Raw genomic sequence first — 23737 nt, 5'->3', positions numbered from 1 at the left:
CTGACGCCCTTCCCCAACCTCAAAATTCAGCTGGAAAAAGTAAGAAAAATTTTGTTATGTTAAAATGCAGAAACATGGCTAGTAATATTTATTTTTAAATGTATCTAAATGTATATATTGACTTGGTTTGATGTGTCCTTTCTGCAACCCTTACTGACCGCCCAACCTTAAAATTTACTACTGGATCTTCTGGTTATTGTGTCTGATATAATAAGCATTAAAATTGTATAAAAATAATAATAATATTTTTAAACAATACTTTAAATTCTTATCTTAGGACTTACAGATTGTCCTTGAGATATGGGTTAAAATCTGTATAATTTATAGCAAAATTTGACTTTCAGCAAATGAATAAAGACTTATACTAAAATTTCCATACGTGGGGATGTTTCAACTCCCATTTAAAATGTGTATACACATGTATGACTTAAATTTAACTATATAAGAGCTTGATTTAATTACTCATATATGTGCTTATAATTAAGATGCAAATATTATTTTTATGATTACATGTTATATAACACTTCTTAGTCTTAATGAGCTCTCTCTACATTGCACCTCTGTACATCATATTTCCTTCTAGACTAAGGAAGCAACAAGTTTCAAGTGTTTTTAATTGATATGAACTTTTATATGATGATAAGAATTTAAGATCATAAAGATCTATTCAGAGTAACAAGAACTAATTTAGAGATTTACACATAAAAGCTTATGTCTTTGCCAATTATCTAACACCAAGACTTCAGAAACTTTAACAAAATGACAACATCTGTTTGATAAGTAAGGTATTTGATAAACAAGATATATATTCTGTGATAAAATACCTGCCCCTCAGAGAGGTTTCTTTTTTAGGACTGGAGATTTAGGCAGGGGACCCATGGCAATGTTGGCCTCTGTGTTCCTCAGTTTCTGCTCAGGGTCCACTGATGGGGTTATTGTGGGGAGAAGCCTTACCTAGTGCTCTGTGTGCTTAGGGCAAATAACTGGTAGCAAGGGTTGTCTGCTGAGATCTCTCTAATGGACAGACTGCCCTCACATGCTCAGAGATCTGCAGAAAATAGCAACTAAATGTTTTCTTTAAAAGCTTTGTGTAATAGAGAGGCAAGCCATTTCCAGACATCTCCCCGATTTCCTGCAAAGAAGACTGATGGAAGCAGAAGAATCTCTAAGCAGAACTGGCCTCAAAATTGGCAGAACTAGCCACTGAGCGAACCTGCCTTTCACCTCAAGCTGCAAAGACCCTCTTTAGACGGTGGATAAAAGAGGACAGTGGGGAATTTAATACCTAGAGTTGCCTAAGTCCTCATGCCAGGGAGACTTGTGGGATCTTCAGGGAACTTGGAGGCTGACCTCTGCCAGCTGGAAGACAGATGTTGCCCTATGACCTGCCCTTAACGACCAAGGAGGACCTTGGGGTAGCTGTCTAGACAGCCAGCAAGTAATTCTCCGTCAAATTTTAAGCAATAATTCAGGTAAAGTTTACTCCCTTCAGAACTCTGACACAGTTTGACAACTAATACCTTTGCCAACTTAAAAGCAGCAATCAGGGCTTCAGCTGCCTTCCCAGTTCTCTATAAAATTCAAGTCACAGACCTCACTCTCTTAGTCTCAGTAGTAAGTCCAGACACAGTTCACCTTGTTACCAGACTCAAAAAAATAAAAAAATAAAAATAAACTCACAAAAGAGATTTCAGAATAACTTCTTACCATTCCTTTGTTTACAGGAAGTTATATTACAGTGACTGTGCTCGGTGGTCTGCTACTTGGAATTAATGGCAAATTAGATAAAAGTTGTTTTAAAATGCAAAACTTAGGATGTGAGGGCCTAAGGATGTTTGAGGGTCTACGAAAGTGTTTTAAGACGTGTAATACAAGTTATGAGGGTCTGACGATAAGAATGTTTCAGGGTACCTAAAAGTGACTTAAGGTGCATAAATGCAAGTTACAGAGGTCTGAGGACAAAAAGGCTTAAGTACTGAATAAGCAAAAAAGATTTGAGATGTTTAAAAGAATAAAATGTGTTCCAGATATCTCTCTCATTACGCTACTGTTATATTAAGACTCCAAAATTCCATAGTCTTAACATGAATTGACAAAATTCTGATAAGCTATTAATCTAGCTCTGGCAGAATACTACCACAGTCACCATAGCCACAAGCTCAAGATTTCAACATCCCTTTGCTTGTTTCCTAACTATAGACCTCAAAGACGCTTTGTATTGCACAGAAAACACCTGTCTGAGTTTTCTGGATAAAGAAACAATGCTAATGCTTTCAACCAGATCTATACATGGTACAAGTATACTGTCATTTCTACAGTATGAATTTCACGACAGAATATAAACAGATTCTCTGATTTCCCTCTCTGCTTCTCTATCCTTTGTGTACAGGAGGGCTACTGATTTTTTTGAGCTGATCTTGTATCCTGCCACATCACTGAAGGTAGGAGTTCTTTGGTAGAGTTTTTGGGGTCACTGATGTACACTATCATATCATCTGCAAATAACGAAAGTTTGACCTCTTCCTTTCCCATTTGAATCCCCTTGATCCCCTTATGTTGTCTTATCACTATTGCTAGAACTTCAAGCACTATGTTGAAGAGATATGGTGAGAGTGGACAGCCTTGTCTTGTTCCTGATTTTAGTGGAATGGCTTTGAGTTTTTCTCCATTTAATTTGATATTAGCTGTTGGCTTGCTGTATGTTGCTTTTATTATATTTCGAGATGATTCATGTATCCTTAACCTTCCCAAGACCTTTATCAGAAAGGGGTGTTGAATTTTGTCAAATGATTTTTTAGCATCTACTGAAATGATCGTATGTTATTTTTCTTTCAGTTTATTTATATGATGTATTACATTGATAGATTTTCAAATGTTGAACCAGCCCTGAATCTCTGGGAGGAAGCATACTTGATCAAAATGGATAATTTTTGATGTGTTCTTGGATTCGGTTTGCCAGTATTTTATTGAGAATTTTTGCATCGATGTTCATGATTGAGATAGGGCTGTAATTGTCTTTCTTGGTTAAGTCTTTGTATGGTTTAGGTATTAGAGTAACTGCAGCTTCAAAAAAAGTTTGGCGAGACTCTTATGTTTCTATAATGTGAAACACATTAACGAGTATAGGTATCAGCTGTTCTTGGAATTTCTGGTAAAATTCTGCATTAAAAGTATCTGGTCCTGGGCTTTTTTTTTTTTGCGTGAGCGTTTTATATATATAAAAGTATCTATTTCCTCACAACTTATAGGTCTATCTAAATTGTTCACCTGTGCTTGGGACCAATAGGAGTCCTGGTCTCGAGCTGCTCTTCCTTGCTAGAGACCTTTACTTTCCTTCTGATTTGAGTTACTAAAGGCTGTGTCAAAATTGTTTACCAGCTCTGCTTCACAAGCACACATTGCCTGGGCCTTGAGGATCAGAGGATAAGGTTTTCACCTGTTGGCCCACTTGACTGTTGGGTGCTAAGCCTCCAGGGTGCTATTGAATAAAGGGCTTCTTACCAGTGCCTACAGGTCTGTGTCTCTGTCTCTCTGTCTGTGTGTTTGTGTATTTTAACCTCTAGCCCCTTACCCCTAGCTCACAAACTGTATGGTAGCACATAGAGCGCATACAGGCATTGTGTGCTGCGCACCTGGTCTTGATTTAATTTGGGTATTTGGATTTTATCTAAAAACAAGTCCATCTCTTTTACATTTTCCAACTTTGTCACATATAGGCTTTTAAACAAGACCCAATGATTCTCTGAATTTCCTCAGTGTCTGTTGTTATGGCTCCATTTTCATTTCTGATCTTGTTATTTTGCATGTTCTCTCTCTTCCTTTTAACTAGTTTGGATAGGGGTTCGTCAATTTTGTTGATTTTACTCAAAGAACTAGCACTGTTTCCTTGATTCTTTGGATTGTTTTCTGTGTTTCTATTTTGTTGATTTCAACCCTCAATTTGATTTTTCCAGTCTTCTCCTCCTTGGTGAGTCTGCTTCTTTTTTCTTAGAGCTTTTACCTGTGCTGTTAATTCTCTAATGTGAGTTTTTCTCCATCTTATTTTAATTTGTGAATTTAGCACTATGAACTTTCCTCTTAGCACTGCTTTCATAATGTCATATAGGATTGGTTATTTTGTATCTTTATTTTCACCCAATTTAAGGAAGACTTTAATTTCTTTCTTTATTTCTTCCCTGACCCAGGGGTGGTTCAGTACTTGACTGTTCAGTTTCCATGAGTTTTTAGGTTTTCTAGGGGTTGAATTGTTGTTAAATTCTAACTTTATTCCATGGTGATTCAATAAGACACAGGTGGTTACTAAATTTTTTTTTTATATCTGTGGAAGTTTGCTTTGTTACCAAGTATGTGATCAATTTTCGAGAAGGTTACATGAGATACCGAGGAGGTGTATTCTTTTCTATTTGGGTGGAATTTTCTATAGATGCCTGCTAAGTCCATTTGATTCATTACCTCTGTTAGTGGGGCAATCAGGCAGGAAATAGAAGCAGGGCAACAAGAACATGAGAATTGTGGGAAGAGGAAACTTGGTCTGCACTGTCACAGAGGAAATCAGACATAGAGGAAGCAAAATGAGAATGCCTCACTAATAACAGTACCAAGCCACATGGCTAACATAGACAAGAATTATGGGTTACTATATGATGTAAGAACTAGTTATTAAAAATCCTGAGCTAATAGACCAACCAGTTTATAATTAATGTAGACCTCTGTGTTTGTGGGGAGCTGATTGGCTGTGAGATCGGCAGGATGGAAATCTCTGTCAACAAATGTATAGACTTCTGTGTGTTTATTTAGGACTGAATGGCTGCGGGACCAGGTGGGACAGAAATCACTTTCAACAGAAGGTTCCCTTGAATGTTGAGAAGGTATGTGCTTTTGTATTTGGGTTGAATTTTCTAGAGATGTGTGTTAGGCTCATTTGATTCATAACATGTTAGTTCTTTGATTTCTTTATTAACTTTATGTCTGGCAGACCTGTCCAGTGGTGAGAATGGGGATACTGAAATCTCCCCCTATTCGTGTGTGGAGCTTGATGTGTGATTTAACCGTTAGCAATGGTTCTTTTTACAAACGAGTGTACCCTTGTATTTAGGGCATAGGTGTTCAGAATGCAAACTTCATCTTGATGGATTTTTCCTTTGAAAATGAAATGACCTTCTTCATCTCTTAATTAATTTTAGTTTAAAGTCTATTTTGACATTAGGATAACTACAACAACTTTTTCCCCCCAGACCATTTGATTGGAAAATCTTTTCCCAACTTGTTACTTTGAGGTAATGTCTGTGTTTGAAGTTGTGGTTTGCTTCTTGTATGCAGCAGAAGAATGGATTCTGTTTTTGTATCCAATCTTTTAGCCTGTGTCTTTCTGTAAGCAAATTGAGTCAATTGATATTAAGGGATGATAATGACCTGTGATTGCTAGCTCCGGTTATTTTTTGTTTTTGTTGGTGGTGGTGATATTGTGTTTGTGTGTGTTTTTCTCTTAGGAATATGCTTGTGTGGCGATATCTATTGCCTGTGTTTTTGTTGATATATCTATCTTCCTTGGGTTGGAGTTTTTCTCCTAGTACTTTCTGTTTGGCTGAGTTTGAGAATAGATATTGCTTAAATATGGTTTAGTCATGGAATATCTTGTTTTCTCTGTCTATGGTGATTGAAAGCTTTGCTGGATATGTTAGTATTTGCTGGCATCTGTGCTCTCTTAGTGTCCGCATAACACCTGACCATGACTTTCTGTCTTTCACTGTTTCCACTGAGAAGTTGGGCTAAATTTGAATAGGTCTGCCTTTATATGTTACTTGGCGTTTTCCTTTGCAACTCATAATCGTCTTTCTTTATTCTGTATGTTTAATGTTTTAATTGTTATGTTTTGAAGGAATTGTTTTTGGGTCCAGTCTATTTAGTGTTCTATAAGCTTCTTGTATTTGATATAGGTAGGTACTTTTAGCATGGGAAAGATTTCTTCTATGATTTTGTTGAATTGATTTTCTGTGTTTTTGAACTAGACTTCTTCTCCTTCCTCTATCCCTAATATACTTATGTTTGGTCTTTTCAAGGTGTCACAGATTTCCTGGATAGTTGGTGTTAAGAATTAGTTGAATCTTACATTTTCTTTGAATCTATTTGCTCTATGATATCTTCAACTCCTAAGATCTGTCTTCTGTCTCTTGTATTCTGTTTATGCTTGCATCTGTAGTTCCTTATCATTTACCCAGATTTTCCATTTCCAAAGTTCTCTTGGCTTGGGCTTTCTTTATTGCCCCTTTTCAATTTTTAAGTCTTGAACTGTTGCCTTCACCTGTTTGACTGCTTTTTTGGTTTGCTTTATGGGAGTTATTGATTTCTTCTTTTCTTCCACTTTTGTAAGGGATATTTTTTTCATTTCCTCTTTCAGTGCCTCAGTATCCCCATAAGGTCATTTTTGTGTTATTTTCTTCTACTTCATCTGAGTTGGGATGCTCTGGTTTTCTTGCTGTAGAACCAGCAGTTTCAATGATCCTTTAATTATAGTGATTTTTATGCATACTCTTGGCTTTGGTCTTTGATATCTTTTGTCGAAGTCTGCCAAAATATACATTGCCGATGTTCTACCGAAACTTTTGATTCCTCCTCCAGGATTTTTCTATTGTCAATAGCAATATGATTTTTCCAGCAGGCACTGGAGTTTTTCATTGTCCTGGGGAGGCATGTGCCCCACAGTGACTGAGAATGACTGGACCACGTTTGAACTGGGGTCTGTGGGAAACCCCCTAAGGAGTTTGCCAGTGCTTACAGCTTACCTTGTTTGTCTCTTATTTATCTGAGTTTATTGGTGCAATGTTGGCCTTTGCCTCATCTTCTATATAATTCAGAATATTGAGACTTTTTATTTTTGTTATTTCCACAAGAAACATTATTTGTATGAATGCCCTCTCTACAATCCTTTCTCAGATGGCCCATTCTACCACAATAAAAACATTTGCTATTTTGATGACTTTTCATACCTTTGGAAATTTCTTCTCCTACCCAAGCCTCAGTCAAGCCTCAGCCTTATAATCAAATGACTCAACATTGATTGGGTGCAGGATCCATTTATCCATTGGTGCTGATCTGACCTTTAATGGTCCAAGTATCATTTTGCATTCGAAGTTGGCATTTTCAAAAACCAGAGATTCAGTAAGTACTTGTCTAGCTTCTGGACCTGTTACCCCTATTTGTACAGCTTAGCTAATCTTTGTAAAAAGTCACTAAATGATTCTCATGAGCCTTGCATGGCCTTAGTGTATGATTCAATTTTCTTCCTAGTTCTTGAATCTGTGTCCCAAGCATTCAAGGTTGCTGTATGGCACAGAAATAAGATGTATTCATTGTATATAGCTTGACTATCTGGATTAGTGTAACAACCCTCACCAAGAATTTAATTTTGGGAGGCCTCAATACCTCCAGTTCTCCCTTGATGATCCAGGGCTTTAGCCTCTTCTCTCCAATAACACTTCCACTGTAACTACAATCCATCTGCTAGCATGGGTGAGACTGATTGAAGCCAATCATTTTGAGTAACCATATTTCTTGAGGCCTATGTCTTTAACAACTCCCTCACAGATGGTGATTGCATGCCATAAGATACTACTGCTTGCTTAATCTTTTAGATCTTTCAAATGTATAGGTTTCAATTGACATTCTGTATATCCTTTGGGGTATTGAGAATTTACTGACTTTTCAGCGGTAGTAACAGGATCAATAGCTAATACTCTTGGAAAGTCATCTCTGACTCTGAGCTATTGGCAATGCTAAATCTTTACTACTGTCCTTTGCCTGTCCCTCCTCTCCTTGCTTATCAGATCTGACAAGGTCCTTGATTGATTCAAATCTTTTTATCACTGTCTTTTGTAAAATCTAAACCTCTTGACCTCTGAATATTTCTAATGAGTTCCTCAAATCAATTAATTTCTAGTTCTCATTCTGCACATGTTATTTCAAGGTGTTACATTTTTTCACTTATATCTTCTTTTCCATAGATATTATTTGGATGGCATGTAGACTGCCTTCCTGGTGGGATGTTCTATCTCCTGGCTTATCATACCTTTTTAACAGATGTTGATGGTCAATTTCAAAAGTATGAATCTTTACAGATAACTTCTCATTACGAGTCAATAAAGACTGTATCATTTCTAAAAGTCTCTCATTCTTGACTCTGTTGTGAAACCATGTCTTTAGCCATATCATGTGAAAAAAATAATAGCCACCATGGCCACAAAAATATATGTACCAGGTAGGTCATACAGCTTAGTTCTTGCATCAATCCATTCATAGCAGAAACAAAAATATTATTATATTCCTGGGTGGTGATATTGTCTACAATTATCTTGGGATTGGTTTACAATCTTCAAATTTATTAGTTTATTTATTTATTTATTTATTTATTTACCAATCAACCTGATACTTAGATATCACGTTAACTTACCTCCCTTATAATTTTGAGAAAATTGTTGTAGGTGTAATACTGTGGATTTTTCAGCAGGTGTCACAGTTGTGGCAGTAAGGCAGGTCCTAGATCAGGGCCTGAATCAACTGAGACTCAGCAAAAATATTTAAAAGTAGCACACCTTCACAGGGAGAAATTTGAGCTTCACGGGCAGAAGCTCAAAGGACTCAGAGCTTGCAGGCAATTGCGAGCTGTGAAGATGCTGGTGGATTTTGGGTCAGTGGTTCTCATGGCTCCAATCTGGGAATGCAAGCCTGTGTTTTAGGTGCAGGAATAGAGCTCAGGCTGATCAGAGCAGGCCAGACAGCAGCTGGACCTCAAAAGCAGACCCTAGCTTGGGTAGCAGCAGTGAGACACATGGGTCAGAGAAGCTACAGAAGAGTTGTCACAGAAAGCTGCAGGCATCAGTTACTCAGCCACTTAGCTGGCAGGACTGAGCCACACAGGGGTAGGAGGGCTAGAAATTACCAAGTCCCTATTGTGGTTCAGCCAACCCAAACATTGCTCAGCTTTCAGGCAGTTAAAGTACATGAGACCACGCCCAGAGTGGGCCAGTATCCTAAAGGCTATTGTCTGGAAGAGTTCCCACAACAGAGGCGCTGCTGGGACCAACAAGTCTGAGAGCTGGGATTCTGAAATACAAGGCGGCAGTCACTACTATGCAGTTCAGAGGTTGGGGACAGAGCAGCTTGTTAGCTAGAGGAATCTAATCATTCATAAAAGAAATATCTTTGAGTGTAACTAATTCATGGGAAAACCCAGAGCATTTTAGTTGCAGAAACAAGATACCAAAGCGGGTGGAGGAAAAGCCATGCACAGTTCTACAATAAAGTGAAATGTGTCCTTGCAGATCCGAGAACTCACAAATGGAGCAATGTGTATTTTAGCCAACCTGAGCTTCGGGTGACCCGTGGTTAATGCTAAGGGGACTCCGTATAAGGAGAAATTTGCACAAGGTGAGTTTCAGATCTTCTGTGCTCTTTATTTGGACAATGACACTGTCTAGGGAGTGGGCATCTGTTTTGGAGGTGTCTCATCCCAGAACCAGCTTTTAGGATTCAGGATATTGGCAAAGTCACACCCCTTACTGAAGTGAGGGTATGGGGCCAAGTTACTGTTGAGGAGAGGAGCCAGAAATCTTGACATTGCTCTTCTAGTTGGGACACATAGGATGCAATCTACCACCCCAACAATGAAAGTGTGAAAGACTTTTTTCCAAGGAGCTGCCCAAGTCCAGGGCCAGGGTTATGAGTTATGCAGGTACCTGTCTGCATAGCGCACTCCAAATGCAGATACCCACAAGTATAGCAGGTCTCAAGTGTGACGCGAACTGTTTGTAAATGGTTGGGGCATGGAGATTCATTCTGTGATTCTGTGAGTGACAGAAGCACTCTACAAAGCCTCATTTGCAGACTCTACCCAAAGTTCCACTGTGCCAGGCAGCATTTCTCAGGAGAGTCGTAGGCTGCCGTGTTCATTCTTTTCTGCACCAAACCCAAGAGGAGCAGGAATGGGGACATTTTTCATATTTTTCTTTTTTCCTCCTTCTTGGAGGAGTGAGATTCAACTCAGGGCCTTGTGCATGTGAGACAAATGCTCTGTTCAGAATTGTACCCAAATCAGTTTTCTGTGTACATATCAAACATCTGTAGCTTATCAGGCTACCTCCCTTGACTATGGTGCAAATGGCCAATAAGAGACCTGTTTAGCATCTCAGACAAGAGTAAGCCCTAAACACCAGGAAGGGAAGTATATGCGTCTGAGAAAGTCAGCATCAACCTTTGTGGGTCCATTAGCTGTAACCTCTGTCAAACTTTAAGCTAAGTAAGAAAACACAGAGGATTTGGATTGGAATTTGGGTACACTCTAACCTCGGCTCTCTTGGTGTATTAGTGATGGAGGAGGGGTCATGTTTCTATCTGTTGCTTTCATTGGTTAATTAATAAAGAAAACTGCCTAGGCCCATTTGATAGGCCAACCCTTAGGTGGGTGCAGTTAACAGAACAGAATGCTGGGAGAAAAAAGCCGAGTCAGTCAGTCCCCATGATTCTCTCACTCCAGACAGATGCAGGTTAAGATCTTTCCTGGTAAGCCAGCTCGTGGTGCTACACAGAATATTAGAAATGGGTTAATCAAAGATGTGAGAATTAGCCAATAAGAGGCTAAAACTAATGGGCCAGGCAGTGTTTAAAAGAATACAATTTCCATGTAATTATTTCAGGGCATAGGCTAGCCATGCGGGCGGCTGCGTGCAGGGGATGCCGCCGCGCCGCTCGTATTGCAACATATTAGTCCAGTGTTCTTTGCTATACTGAAATATTCAGTCAGGCTGCTCTATTTAACTTACAGATTTAGAGGCTAAAAGGCCAAGGTCAGGCAGCCTCATATATGGGCCTTTGGAGAGACTGTTGGCATGTGGCATTATGGCAGGTATATGACATGGAGGAGGAAGAGATCACACCATAAGACAGCAAACCAGACAGTGATTGGGGTCCCATGAGAACTATCTTAATCTCTCCCAAAGGCAGCACCCTCCATGATAAAGTGCCACCTCACATACCACATTGTCAAGGACCAGGTTTTCAATAACGACCCGTGGGGAGAACTTTCAAACCGTAGCAGGAATCTGCAGGCATCAGTTACTCTGCCACTTAGCTGGCAGGACTGAGTCACACAGGGGTAGGAGGGCTAGAAATTACCGAGTCCCTATTGTGGATCAGCCAACCCAATCCTTGCTCAGCTTTCAGGCAGTTAAAGTACATGAGACCACGCTCAGAGTGGGCCAGTATCCTAAAGGCTATTGTCTGGAGGAGTTCCCGTATCACAGGGGCTGCTGGACCAACAAGTCTGAGAGCTGGGATTCTGACATACAAGGCGGCAGTCACTACTATGCAGTTCAGAGGTTGGGGACAGAGCAGCTTGTTAGCTAGAAGAATCTAATCATTCATAAAAGAAATATCTTTGAGTGTAACTAGTTCATGGGAAAACCCAGAGCATTTTAGTTGAGAAACAAGATACCAAAGCGGGTGGAGGAAAAGCCATGCACAGTTCTACAATAAAGTGAAATGTGTCCTTGCAGATCCGAGAACTCACAAATGGAGCAATGTGTATTTTAGCCAACCTGAGCTTCGGGTGACCAGTGGTTAACGCTAAGGGGACTCCATATAAGGAGAAATTTGCACAAGGTGAGTTTCAGATCTTCTGTGCTCTTTATTTGGACAATGACTCTGTCTAGGGAGTGGGCATCTGTTTTGGAGGTGTCTCATCCCAGAACCAGCTTTTAGGATTCAGGATATTGGCAAAGTCACACCCCTTACTGAAGTGAGGGTATGGGGCCAAGTTACTGTTGAGGAGAGGAGCCAGAAATCTTGACATTGCTCTTCTAGTTGGGACACATAGGATGCAATCTACCACCCCAACAATGAAAGTGTGAAAGACTTTTTTCCAAGGAGCTGCCCAAGTCCAGGGCCAGGGTTATGAGTTATGCAGGTACCTGTCTGCATAGCGCACTCCAAATGCAGATACCCACAAGTATAGCAGGTCTCAAGTGTGACGCGAACTGTTTGTAAATGGTTGGGGCATGGAGATTCATTCTGTGATTCTGTGAGTGACAGAAGCACTCTACAAAGCCTCATTTGCAGACTCTACCCAAAGTTCCACTGTGCCAGGCAGCATTTCTCAGGAGAGTCGTAGGCTGCCGTGTTCATTCTTTTCTGCACCAAACCCAAGAGGAGCAGGAATGGGGACATTTTTCATATTTTTCTTTTTTCCTCCTTCTTGGAGGAGTGAGATTCAACTCAGGGCCTTGTGCATGTGAGACAAATGCTCTGTTCAGAATTGTACCCAAATCAGTTTTCTGTGTACATATCAAACATCTGTAGCTTATCAGGCTACCTCCCTTGACTATGGTGCAAATGGCCAATAAGAGACCTGTTTAGCATCTCAGACAAGAGTAAGCCCTAAACACCAGGAAGGGAAGTATATGCGTCTGAGAAAGTCAGCATCAACCTTTGTGGGTCCATTAGCTGTAACCTCTGTCAAACTTTAAGCTAAGTAAGAAAACACAGAGGATTTGGATTGGAATTTGGGTACACTCTAACCTCGGCTCTCTTGGTGTATTAGTGATGGAGGAGGGGTCATGTTTCTATCTGTTGCTTTCATTGGTTAATTAATAAAGAAAACTGCCTAGGCCCATTTGATAGGCCAACCCTTAGGTGGGTGCAGTTAACAGAACAGAATGCTGGGAGAAAAAAGCCGAGTCAGTCAGTCCCCATGATTCTCTCACTCCAGACAGATGCAGGTTAAGATCTTTCCTGGTAAGCCAGCTCGTGGTGCTACACAGAATATTAGAAATGGGTTAATCAAAGATGTGAGAATTAGCCAATAAGAGGCTAAAACTAATGGGCCAGGCAGTGTTTAAAAGAATACAATTTCCATGTAATTATTTCAGGGCATAGGCTAGCCATGCGGGCGGCTGCGTGCAGGGGATGCCGCCGCGCCGCTCGTATTGCAACATATTAGTCCAGTGTTCTTTGCTATACTGAAATATTCAGTCAGGCTGCTCTATTTAACTTACAGATTTAGAGGCTAAAAGGCCAAGGTCAGGCAGCCTCATATATGGGCCTTTGGAGAGACTGTTGGCATGTGGCATTATGGCAGGTATATGACATGGAGGAGGAAGAGATCACACCATAAGACAGCAAACCAGACAGTGATTGGGGTCCCATGAGAACTATCTTAATCTCTCCCAAAGGCAGCACCCTCCATGATAAAGTGCCACCTCACATACCACATTGTCAAGGACCAGGTTTTCAATAACGACCCGTGGGGAGAACTTTCAAACCGTAGCAGGAATCTGCAGGCATCAGTTACTCTGCCACTTAGCTGGCAGGACTGAGTCACACAGGGGTAGGAGGGCTAGAAATTACCGAGTCCCTATTGTGGATCAGCCAACCCAATCCTTGCTCAGCTTTCAGGCAGTTAAAGTACATGAGACCACGCTCAGAGTGGGCCAGTATCCTAAAGGCTATTGTCTGGAGGAGTTCCCGTATCACAGGGGCTGCTGGACCAACAAGTCTGAGAGCTGGGATTCTGACATACAAGGCGGCAGTCACTACTATGCAGTTCAGAGGTTGGGGACAGAGCAGCTTGTTAGCTAGAAGAATCTAATCATTCATAAAAGAAATATCTTTGAGTGTAACTAGTTCATGGGAAAACCCAGAGCATTTTAGTTGAGAAACAAGATACCAAAGCGGGTGGAGGAAAAGCCATGCACAGTTCTACAATAAAGTGAAATGTGTCCTTGCAGATCCGAGAACTCACAAATGGAGCAATGTGTATTTTAGCCAACCTGAGCTTCGGGTGACCAGTGGTTAACGCTAAGGGGACTCCATATAAGGAGAAATTTGCACAAGGTGAGTTTCAGATCTTCTGTGCTCTTTATTTGGACAATGACTCTGTCTAGGGAGTGGGCATCTGTTTTGGAGGTGTCTCATCCCAGAACCAGCTTTTAGGATTCAGGATATTGGCAAAGTCACACCCCTTACTGAAGTGAGGGTATGGGGCCAAGTTACTGTTGAGGAGAGGAGCCAGAAATCTTGACATTGCTCTTCTAGTTGGGACACATAGGATGCAATCTACCACCCCAACAATGAAAGTGTGAAAGACTTTTTTCCAAGGAGCTGCCCAAGTCCAGGGCCAGGGTTATGAGTTATGCAGGTACCTGTCTGCATAGCGCACTCCAAATGCAGATACCCACAAGTATAGCAGGTCTCAAGTGTGACGCGAACTGTTTGTAAATGGTTGGGGCATGGAGATTCATTCTGTGATTCTGTGAGTGACAGAAGCACTCTACAAAGCCTCATTTGCAGACTCTACCCAAAGTTCCACTGTGCCAGGCAGCATTTCTCAGGAGAGTCGTAGGCTGCCGTGTTCATTCTTTTCTGCACCAAACCCAAGAGGAGCAGGAATGGGGACATTTTTCATATTTTTCTTTTTTCCTCCTTCTTGGAGGAGTGAGATTCAACTCAGGGCCTTGTGCATGTGAGACAAATGCTCTGTTCAGAATTGTACCCAAATCAGTTTTCTGTGTACATATCAAACATCTGTAGCTTATCAGGCTACCTCCCTTGACTATGGTGCAAATGGCCAATAAGAGACCTGTTTAGCATCTCAGACAAGAGTAAGCCCTAAACACCAGGAAGGGAAGTATATGCGTCTGAGAAAGTCAGCATCAACCTTTGTGGGTCCATTAGCTGTAACCTCTGTCAAACTTTAAGCTAAGTAAGAAAACACAGAGGATTTGGATTGGAATTTGGGTACACTCTAACCTCGGCTCTCTTGGTGTATTAGTGATGGAGGAGGGGTCATGTTTCTATCTGTTGCTTTCATTGGTTAATTAATAAAGAAAACTGCCTAGGCCCATTTGATAGGCCAACCCTTAGGTGGGTGCAGTTAACAGAACAGAATGCTGGGAGAAAAAAGCCGAGTCAGTCAGTCCCCATGATTCTCTCACTCCAGACAGATGCAGGTTAAGATCTTTCCTGGTAAGCCAGCTCGTGGTGCTACACAGAATATTAGAAATGGGTTAATCAAAGATGTGAGAATTAGCCAATAAGAGGCTAAAACTAATGGGCCAGGCAGTGTTTAAAAGAATACAATTTCCATGTAATTATTTCAGGGCATAGGCTAGCCATGCGGGCGGCTGCGTGCAGGGGATGCCGCCGCGCCGCTCGTATTGCAACATATTAGTCCAGTGTTCTTTGCTATACTGAAATATTCAGTCAGGCTGCTCTATTTAACTTACAGATTTAGAGGCTAAAAGGCCAAGGTCAGGCAGCCTCATATATGGGCCTTTGGAGAGACTGTTGGCATGTGGCATTATGGCAGGTATATGACATGGAGGAGGAAGAGATCACACCATAAGACAGCAAACCAGACAGTGATTGGGGTCCCATGAGAACTATCTTAATCTCTCCCAAAGGCAGCACCCTCCATGATAAAGTGCCACCTCACATACCACATTGTCAAGGACCAGGTTTTCAATAACGACCCGTGGGGAGAACTTTCAAACCGTAGCAGGAATCTGCAGGCATCAGTTACTCTGCCACTTAGCTGGCAGGACTGAGTCACACAGGGGTAGGAGGGCTAGAAATTACCGAGTCCCTATTGTGGATCAGCCAACCCAATCCTTGCTCAGCTTTCAGGCAGTTAAAGTACATGAGACCACGCTCAGAGTGGGCCAGTATCCTAAAGGCTATTGTCTGGAGGAGTTCCCGTATCACAGGGGCTGCTGGACCAACAAGTCTGAGAGCTGGGATTCTGACATACAAGGCGGCAGTCACTACTATGCAGTTCAGAGGTTGGGGACAGAGCAGCTTGTTAGCTAGAAGAATCTAATCATTCATAAAAGAAATATCTTTGAGTGTAACTAGTTCATGGGAAAACCCAGAGCATTTTAGTTGAGAAACAAGATACCAAAGCGGGTGGAGGAAAAGCCATGCACAGTTCTACAATAAAGTGAAATGTGTCCTTGCAGATCCGAGAACTCACAAATGGAGCAATGTGTATTTTAGCCAACCTGAGCTTCGGGTGACCAGTGGTTAACGCTAAGGGGACTCCATATAAGGAGAAATTTGCACAAGGTGAGTTTCAGATCTTCTGTGCTCTTTATTTGGACAATGACTCTGTCTAGGGAGTGGGCATCTGTTTTGGAGGTGTCTCATCCCAGAACCAGCTTTTAGGATTCAGGATATTGGCAAAGTCACACCCCTTACTGAAGTGAGGGTATGGGGCCAAGTTACTGTTGAGGAGAGGAACCAGAAGCTCTTGACATTGCTCTCCTAGTTGGGACACACAGGGTGCAATCTACCACCCCAGCAATGAAAGTGTGAAAGACTTTCTTCCAAGGAGATACCCAATCCCAGGGCCAGGGTTATGAGTTATGCAGGTACCTGACTGCATAGCGCACTCCAAATGCAGATACCCACAAGTATAGCAGGTCTCAAGTGTGACGCGAACTGTTTGTAAATGGTTGGGGCATGGAGATTCATTCTGTGATTCTGTGAGTGACAGAAGCGCTCTACAAAGCCTCATTTGCAGACTCTACCCAAAGTTCCACTGTGCCAGGCAGCATTTCTCAGGAGAGTCGTAGGCTGCCGTGTTCATTCTTTTCTGCACCAAACCCAAGAGGAGCAGGAATGGGACATTTTTCATATTTTTCTTTTTTCCTCCTTCTTGGAGGAGTGAGATTCAACTCAGGGCCTTGTGCATGTGAGACAAATGCTCTGTCACAGAGTTGTACCCAAATCAGTTTTCTGTGTACATATCAAACATCTGTAGCTTATCAGGCTACCTCCCTTGACTATGGTGCAAATGGCCAATAAGAGACCTGTTTAGCATCTCAGACAAGAGTAAGCCCTAAACACCAGGATGGGAAGTATATGCATCTGAGAAAGTCAGCATCAACCTTTGTGGGTCCATTAGCTGTAACCTCTGTCAAACTTTAAGCTAAGTAAGAAAACACAGAGGATTTGGATTGGAATTTGGATACACTCTAACCTCAGCTCTCTTGGTGTATTAGTGATGGAGGAGGGGTCATGTTTCTATCTGTTGCTTTCATTGGTTAATTAATAAAGAAAACTGCCTAGGCCCATTTGATAGGCCAACCCTTAGGTGGGTGCAGTTAACAGAACAGAATGCTGGGAGAAAAAAGCCGAGTCAGTCAGTCCCCATGATTCTCTCACTCCAGACAGATGCAGGTTAAGATCTTTCCTGGTAAGCCAGCTCGTGGTGCTACACAGAATATTAGAAATGGGTTAATCAAAGATGTGAGAATTAGCCAATAAGAGGCTAAAACTAATGGGCCAGGCAGTGTTTAAAAGAATACAATTTCCATGTAATTATTTCAGGGCATAGGCTAGCCATGCGGGCGGCTGCGTGCAGGGGATGCCGCCGCGCCGCTCGTATTGCAACATATTAGTCCAGTGTTCTTTGCTATACTGAAATATTCAGTCAGGCTGCTCTATTTAACTTACAGATTTAGAGGCTAAAAGGCCAAGGTCAGGCAGCCTCATATATGGGCCTTTGGAGAGACTGTTGGCATGTGGCATTATGGCAGGTATATGACATGGAGGAGGAAGAGATCACACCATAAGACAGCAAACCAGACAGTGATTGGGGTCCCATGAGAACTATCTTAATCCCTCCCAAAGGCAGCACCCTCCATGATAAAGTGCCACCTCACATACCACATTGTCAAGGACCAGGTTTTCAATAATGACCCCTAGTGGGAACTTTCAATCCATAGCTCAACCACAATTCAGTTTCTCTCTCTTCTGCCTCAGGCTTCGTATTTTAAATGAGAATAACTTCTCTCACCACATTGCTATGATAAAAAATAATAGACATAAAATAGTATGCAAATTGTAGTTGTTAGAGTACTGTGCCACTGGTCCTCTATCATGTTTGTTCTTCCTTTCCATAGTACAGTTCTTTATGACTTATTTCTATTTTCTGACTATGAGTGTTTGGCAGCAGATGTGTCTGTGCATTGAGTGTGTCTGATGTCCATGGAAATGAGAAATGGACATTAGATCTGGATTAGTGGATGTGACAGAGAAGGAAACGCACATCCTCTTGAGCCTAACCCTCAGCGCCAGATTCAGGATTTGATAGGCCAAGAGCATGTATGTTTCATAGCTGACTCTTCAGTTGGTCTTGGTCTTCCTGGCACCCATATGAGAAGTATAAAGACCGACAATGAAGAATGGCTAACTCTGAGAGAATTGGAAATTAAAGGGGGATATGAAAAATACGAAAAATGGAATAGAAGGATTCATTGCAATGGATGCCGTCTTCAAGATCTGATAAAGGCATGCTGGTGGCAGATAGCTCCATGTTTCCTGGGTGAGATGGTGAAATAATGGATACCTGCGTTACAAGATTGTCCCACAGTTCTTCTCCCAGGTCGTTGTGTCACACTTGTTCTTCAACAGCTGAGTATCATGGGTCAGACCTGTAATCCCAGCACTTGGGGATGCTGAGACAGGTGATCGCTCAGAGATCAAGGATGGCTTATACTCTGTAGTGAGTTCCAGGAGATGTTACAGAGTGAGGCCTGCCTCAACTCCACCGACACAAAAACAAAAGTAAAAGAAGAGAAGTCATTTTGAAATAAGTTCTTAGTTCTTCACTTTTATCAACCTTGTAAACTGGGAAAACCAGGAGGTTTCCTTGGTAGCTGAATCTATTTCTTATGATGTAGGGTACACAGATCTTTCTGGAATGTGTCTCAGATGGCCTATCCCTGTGTCATTTTGACAATAAAGGACAAAAGTTTTCTCATTGAGTATTGGCTGAGCTGCATCTAAAGCATGGGGAGTACAGGTGTGAGCCCCTGGTCAGGGCAAGGCTGCACCTTCATACCCTACCTGCAGTTACTACTGTGGAGGAGAGGAGTCTGTAGGAAATGATGCTGCAGCTAAGGGGTGGGATGGCTATTTCTGGCCTTAGGACTAAAAACCATGTCGTGGAACAGTCTTCCCTGAGCTGGGTCATGGAGGACAGTTCTGACAATGTGTACAATGCAGCTATCTACACAGGGAAAGAAGAGTATGAGAAACCAGCCCTCAGTGTGTCTGGAAGCTGTGGGTGATCAAGTGGCTTCCCTTGTTTGAGCTCATGTGAAAATCACCAGGACAGGAAAAGGGGATCTAAATGTTTCCTTGACTCATTGTGGGGCACATGGGGAGTAGTTTTGATGAAGACAGTTTGTATTTAACAAGGGTACATACAGACAAAAATATCGAGAAGGTGGTTAGAAATACCTCACTCACAAACTAAACGCAAAGACTCTCCCATCATTAACTCTCTGTCTTTCAGGAAGGACATCTACCAGACCCACCTAGGATAAGGGGACAGGTAATTATTCTGTTCTGATGTCTCAGACTATTGTCTATCAATTGTTTGTCTTCCATCTCTGTGCCTTTGTAAGTTTGAAAACTGACAAATTTGTGTTTGATCAAATTTGATTTATTCTGTGGTGCTTATATAGTTGTGATTTCACAAGCATAAGAGGCCAGGGCTTCTTTGAGCATCAAAATACTTGAGATACAGGTGGGAACAAACATTGGGAGCCATCAAATAAATGATCTCTTCTGCTTTCAGAGGGAAAACCCAACAAGCCCAGAGTGAACAAAGAAGAACATAACTGCCCTGTGACCTTCTGCCATGATGTCTGAGGCCCTCATCTGAAAATTGTTAGTTGTTCATCTCTGGCATGTTCCTTTTAAAATTCAGTGATAATAAAAATGGATTTTATCATATGGCAACAACCCATGTAATGGAACTTGTCTAAGAAGAATCATATGGTATCGTGTATGGATATAGAATTCTGTTAACATCTGCCACAAGTGAATTATGACAGTGAGATCCTTGATTGAAGCTACCAGTCATCCCAAAAGAGCTTCTAACCTATTGTCTCACCCCAGAATAACTGAAGCTGCCTGTCACATAGAAGCTTTTAATTCACCATCTTACCCAATAAACATGGAAGCCATCTACCACCAGAATACCTTTATCAGATCTTGAAGACGGCATTTATTGCAATGAATACTTCTTTTCCGTTTCTCTGATTTTTCATATCCACCTTTAATTTCAAATTCTCTCACAATTAGCCACTCTCCATTGTCGGTCTTTATACTTTTCATATGGGTGTCAGTAAGATCAAGGTCAGCTAAAGAGCCAGCTATGTAAAAACATGCTCTTGCTCATAATATCCTGGATCTGGGGCTGAGAGTTAGGCTCAGGAGGATGTGCATTTCCTTCTCAGTTATCAGAGGCCACACACCCATCCTGATAGGCAAGGACAGAGAATGACTACCACTGATGTTATTCTTTATGCTTTTCCTAAAAAGAATTCATCTATTTTCTGTGTATTGTTGTTTTGTCTGTCAGAGTGTCTGGGTACACAATCTTTCCTTATTGTCCACAGAAGCCAGAAAAATGGCACTGAATCTCCTGGAACTGTAGGAATAGATGGTTGTGAGCCAAGTGTAGTTGCTGAAAATTGAACCTGGGTCCTCTGTCGTTAAGCACCCGGACTGTTCTTCCTTAGTGTTCTCTCCAGCCTTTGACATTACCTTTAAAAGCATTCTACTGTAATGTTAAAAGATTGTCAAAAGGAATGACTCTAAAATGTGACCAGGATTCACACTCTTTCTTTTACTGTGACCCAGTGTTGATCTACTTTGCATTTCAGAAATGTGAGTGAGGGCAGAAAATTTCCTGCTGGAGTTACCAGTTTTAAGATCACTTTTCTTACAGATTTTTAATCATACTCAATTTTTTAAAGAATAGTTTAAAAAATATTTAAATTTGTGAGGCTGTGTGACATTTGTGCTAATAAAATGTTTCATGTAGTAATGATAATAGCTTTAAGTAATAATTTAAATTCTCATCTCAGGACTTACAGATTGTTCATGAGATACGGGTTAAAATCTCTATAATTTATAAAAAAATTTGGCTTGAAGCAAATGAATAAAGACTTATACTAAAATTTCCATACATCATTGGTATGTATATATATATATATTTCAACTCCTACTTAAAATGCATATACACATATATGACTTAAATTTAACTATATAAGAGCTTATTTAATTACACATATATGTGCTTATAATTAAGATGCAAATATTTTTACAATTATATTTGTAAAGTATAAAGGGTCTGGGTACACCATCTGTGGGGGGTTGCAAGGATTGAGACATGGAGGGAGGCTGCAATGCTGAAGGAAGAACAACCTTAATTTGGCCCCAAGCTAGAGCCTTTTTATACCTTTAGGCTGACCAGAAATGCTGAGCAGCCACAAATCAAGATGAGAGCAGAAGGCCAGAAGAACACAAACATCCTTGTTTATTTCAAGGAAGCTTAGCCATAGTTCAGGGGGAGGAGGGCAGCCAGATCACAACCTGTGTGTCCCTTGAATCCTCAGTGTCTGTCCTCCTCAGCCGCACAGCCTTTACCTCATAGTCCCAAGGCATGTTTGGGCATCATTCAGCTGTGTCTGGGGCCCCCATGCTGCCAAAACATAGATGAAGAGAAACAGGTTACATTATAAGAGCTCGTGAGAAATGAGCCTAAGCTTAGGCTCAGTGACAACCAATCAGAAGTCATTTTGCCAGAGCAGTATTCATTTCCTGCTATATTCTAAATCTTACCCTCATCTTGTTTATGTTTTTGTTGCCATTAAAACACCATGAGCAGGGCAACTTAGAGAAGAGAAAGTCTAGTTGGGGTGGCTTACTTCCAGAATAGGAAATATTAAAGGCCAGACCCACGCCTCACCTACTTGCATTAGTCATCTACTTCTACTGCTTCCATCTGATTGATCACACTCCTGAACTGACCTAGTAGGACAGAGCCCAGCTCTTCTCAACCGCACAGACTGGGAAAAGGTCAGCAACAGACAGGCATCCAATTTGGGCTTTAATGTTTTAAAACTAGATTTCATTTCCCACAGAGGTTTTCAGAGTGGGAATTAGGGAGACCCGGGAGGGGTGAAGGGTTGAGAGATCACTTTGGCTGACCTCTAGTGGACGCTACACAACACTGCAGAGAAGGCTGTGATTATTCCTCCAGCTCAGATGCTGCAAGGGGGTAAACTGTTTCTGGCCAGAGTAAATACTCTCACTGGAAACTGAGGAACCCTGCAGAGAGCCTGCAATCAGCAGGACTGTGCTGCATTCTAATAATCTGAAGAATACAAATTCATCTCTAAATGTGATATTCTTGAAGAAAAATAAAGAGGCAGAGAACACCCTGTCCTTCACAATTGACCTCCCACTTCTAGGTTTGGGGATACCATGGAAATATTATGTGGGGAGACATAACCTAAGGAATGAGATACTTAGACTACACTAGAGATCCCCAGAAGACTAATAACCAAGCATATTGTTGCCTGGGCAATTCCTAGTGATTAACTAAATCGATACTCTGAACTTTCTTTCCCTGGCTATGGTTGGGAGCCTTGCCAAATGAACAAAAACCCAAAGAGTTCAGAGATCCTAAACTTGTGGTTGCCAGGAATCGAACTTCTGACCTTTGGAAGGGTAGCCAATGCTCTTAACCACTGAGCATTCTCTCCAGCTTTTCTTTCTGTAGCCAAAAGAGGGCAAAAGACCTCATTAAAGATGGTTGTGAGCCGTTATGTGGTTTCCTAGAATTGAATTCAGGACGTTGGAGGAGCAGGCAATGCTCTTAAACACTGATCCATCTATCCAGCACCCTTTTCCACTTCTTTAACTAAACCAGGTTTACATGATGTGGTGTGTGGATCACATCTGTATTCCCCTAACATGTGGAGTACCGAGGTCTCCATGGACCTATTGAGCATTTGTGTACCTCATATAGGAGGTCTAGATAAATGTTTTCTCCGGCTTTAAATTGGTTAACCTTTTGCTGGTGTTTGTAGTCCTTTGTATGTCTTGATGTGAGTTCTTTTTCAGGCAAATGAACTTGCCAGTATTTTCTTCTTCTGGCCATCTTGACTTATTCTCCTTGGTGGTGTCTCTGAAGCACGCTGGCTCACGGTGATGAAGCTGTTAAGCTTTAATCTTCTAACACAAAGTTCTGCCTGATCCAGTCACAACAACGTGTGCCCATGTCCTTTTCCTAGAATTTGCACAACGCATTTCATACTTTTAATGTTGCATTCTGAGTGAATTTTATTGGTGGTGTTTCATAGTCACCAGCACTTGTTATTTTCTCACAAGGGGATACCAAATTGCCCCAGAGCCATTTCTTGTTGGAAAAAAATTGTCCTGGAACTAGCTCTTATGAACAAGGCTTGCCTGGACCTCATTGAGATTCGCCTGCCTCTGTGTGCTGGGATTAAAGGTGTGCCCCAACACAGCTAAAAATATGGTTCTTAAAAATGATTTTGCCATTATGTGGTTGCCAGGAATCCAACTTTTGACCTTTGGAAGGGCAGACAGTGCTCTTAACCACTGAGCTATCTCTCCAGCTCTTCTTTCTGGAGCCAAAAGAGGGCACAAGACCTCATTGCAGATGGTTGTGAGCCATTATGTGTTTGCATGGAATTGAATTCACGAAGTTGCAAGGGCAGGCAATGCTCTTAACCACTGAGGCATCTCTCCATCCCCTTTTTCCACTTCTTTAACTAAACCAGGTTTCATCGGTGTGGTGTGTGGATCACATCTGCCTTCCCCTAACATGTGGAGCACAGGGGTCTCCATGGACATATTGGCC

General features: G+C 41.5%; 1 long non-coding RNA gene across 2 annotated transcripts; it reads left to right on the top strand.

Moving 5' to 3' along the window:
• Window positions 1-3452: 3452 nt before the first annotated feature.
• LOC130871790 (uncharacterized) lies at window positions 3453-20927 on the top strand. 2 transcript variants are annotated; one of them, XR_009056854.1, is made up of 8 exons: window positions 3453-3513; window positions 4798-4868; window positions 9318-9423; window positions 11547-11652; window positions 13776-13881; window positions 16005-16110; window positions 19349-19387; window positions 19634-20927. It is a non-coding gene; the product is annotated as an uncharacterized LOC130871790 (long non-coding RNA). The 2 variants fall into 2 exon arrangements; XR_009056853.1 differs by lacking the exon at window positions 3453-3513 and adding an exon at window positions 3530-3967.
• Window positions 20928-23737: the final 2810 nt, after the last annotated feature.

Source organism: Chionomys nivalis, chromosome 3 (genome assembly GCF_950005125.1).
Source record: "Chionomys nivalis chromosome 3, mChiNiv1.1, whole genome shotgun sequence".
NCBI classification, from domain to species: domain Eukaryota; kingdom Metazoa; phylum Chordata; class Mammalia; order Rodentia; family Cricetidae; genus Chionomys; species Chionomys nivalis.
Note: the sequence above shows the minus strand (reverse complement) of the source record. Positions and strands in the feature narration are given on the sequence as shown.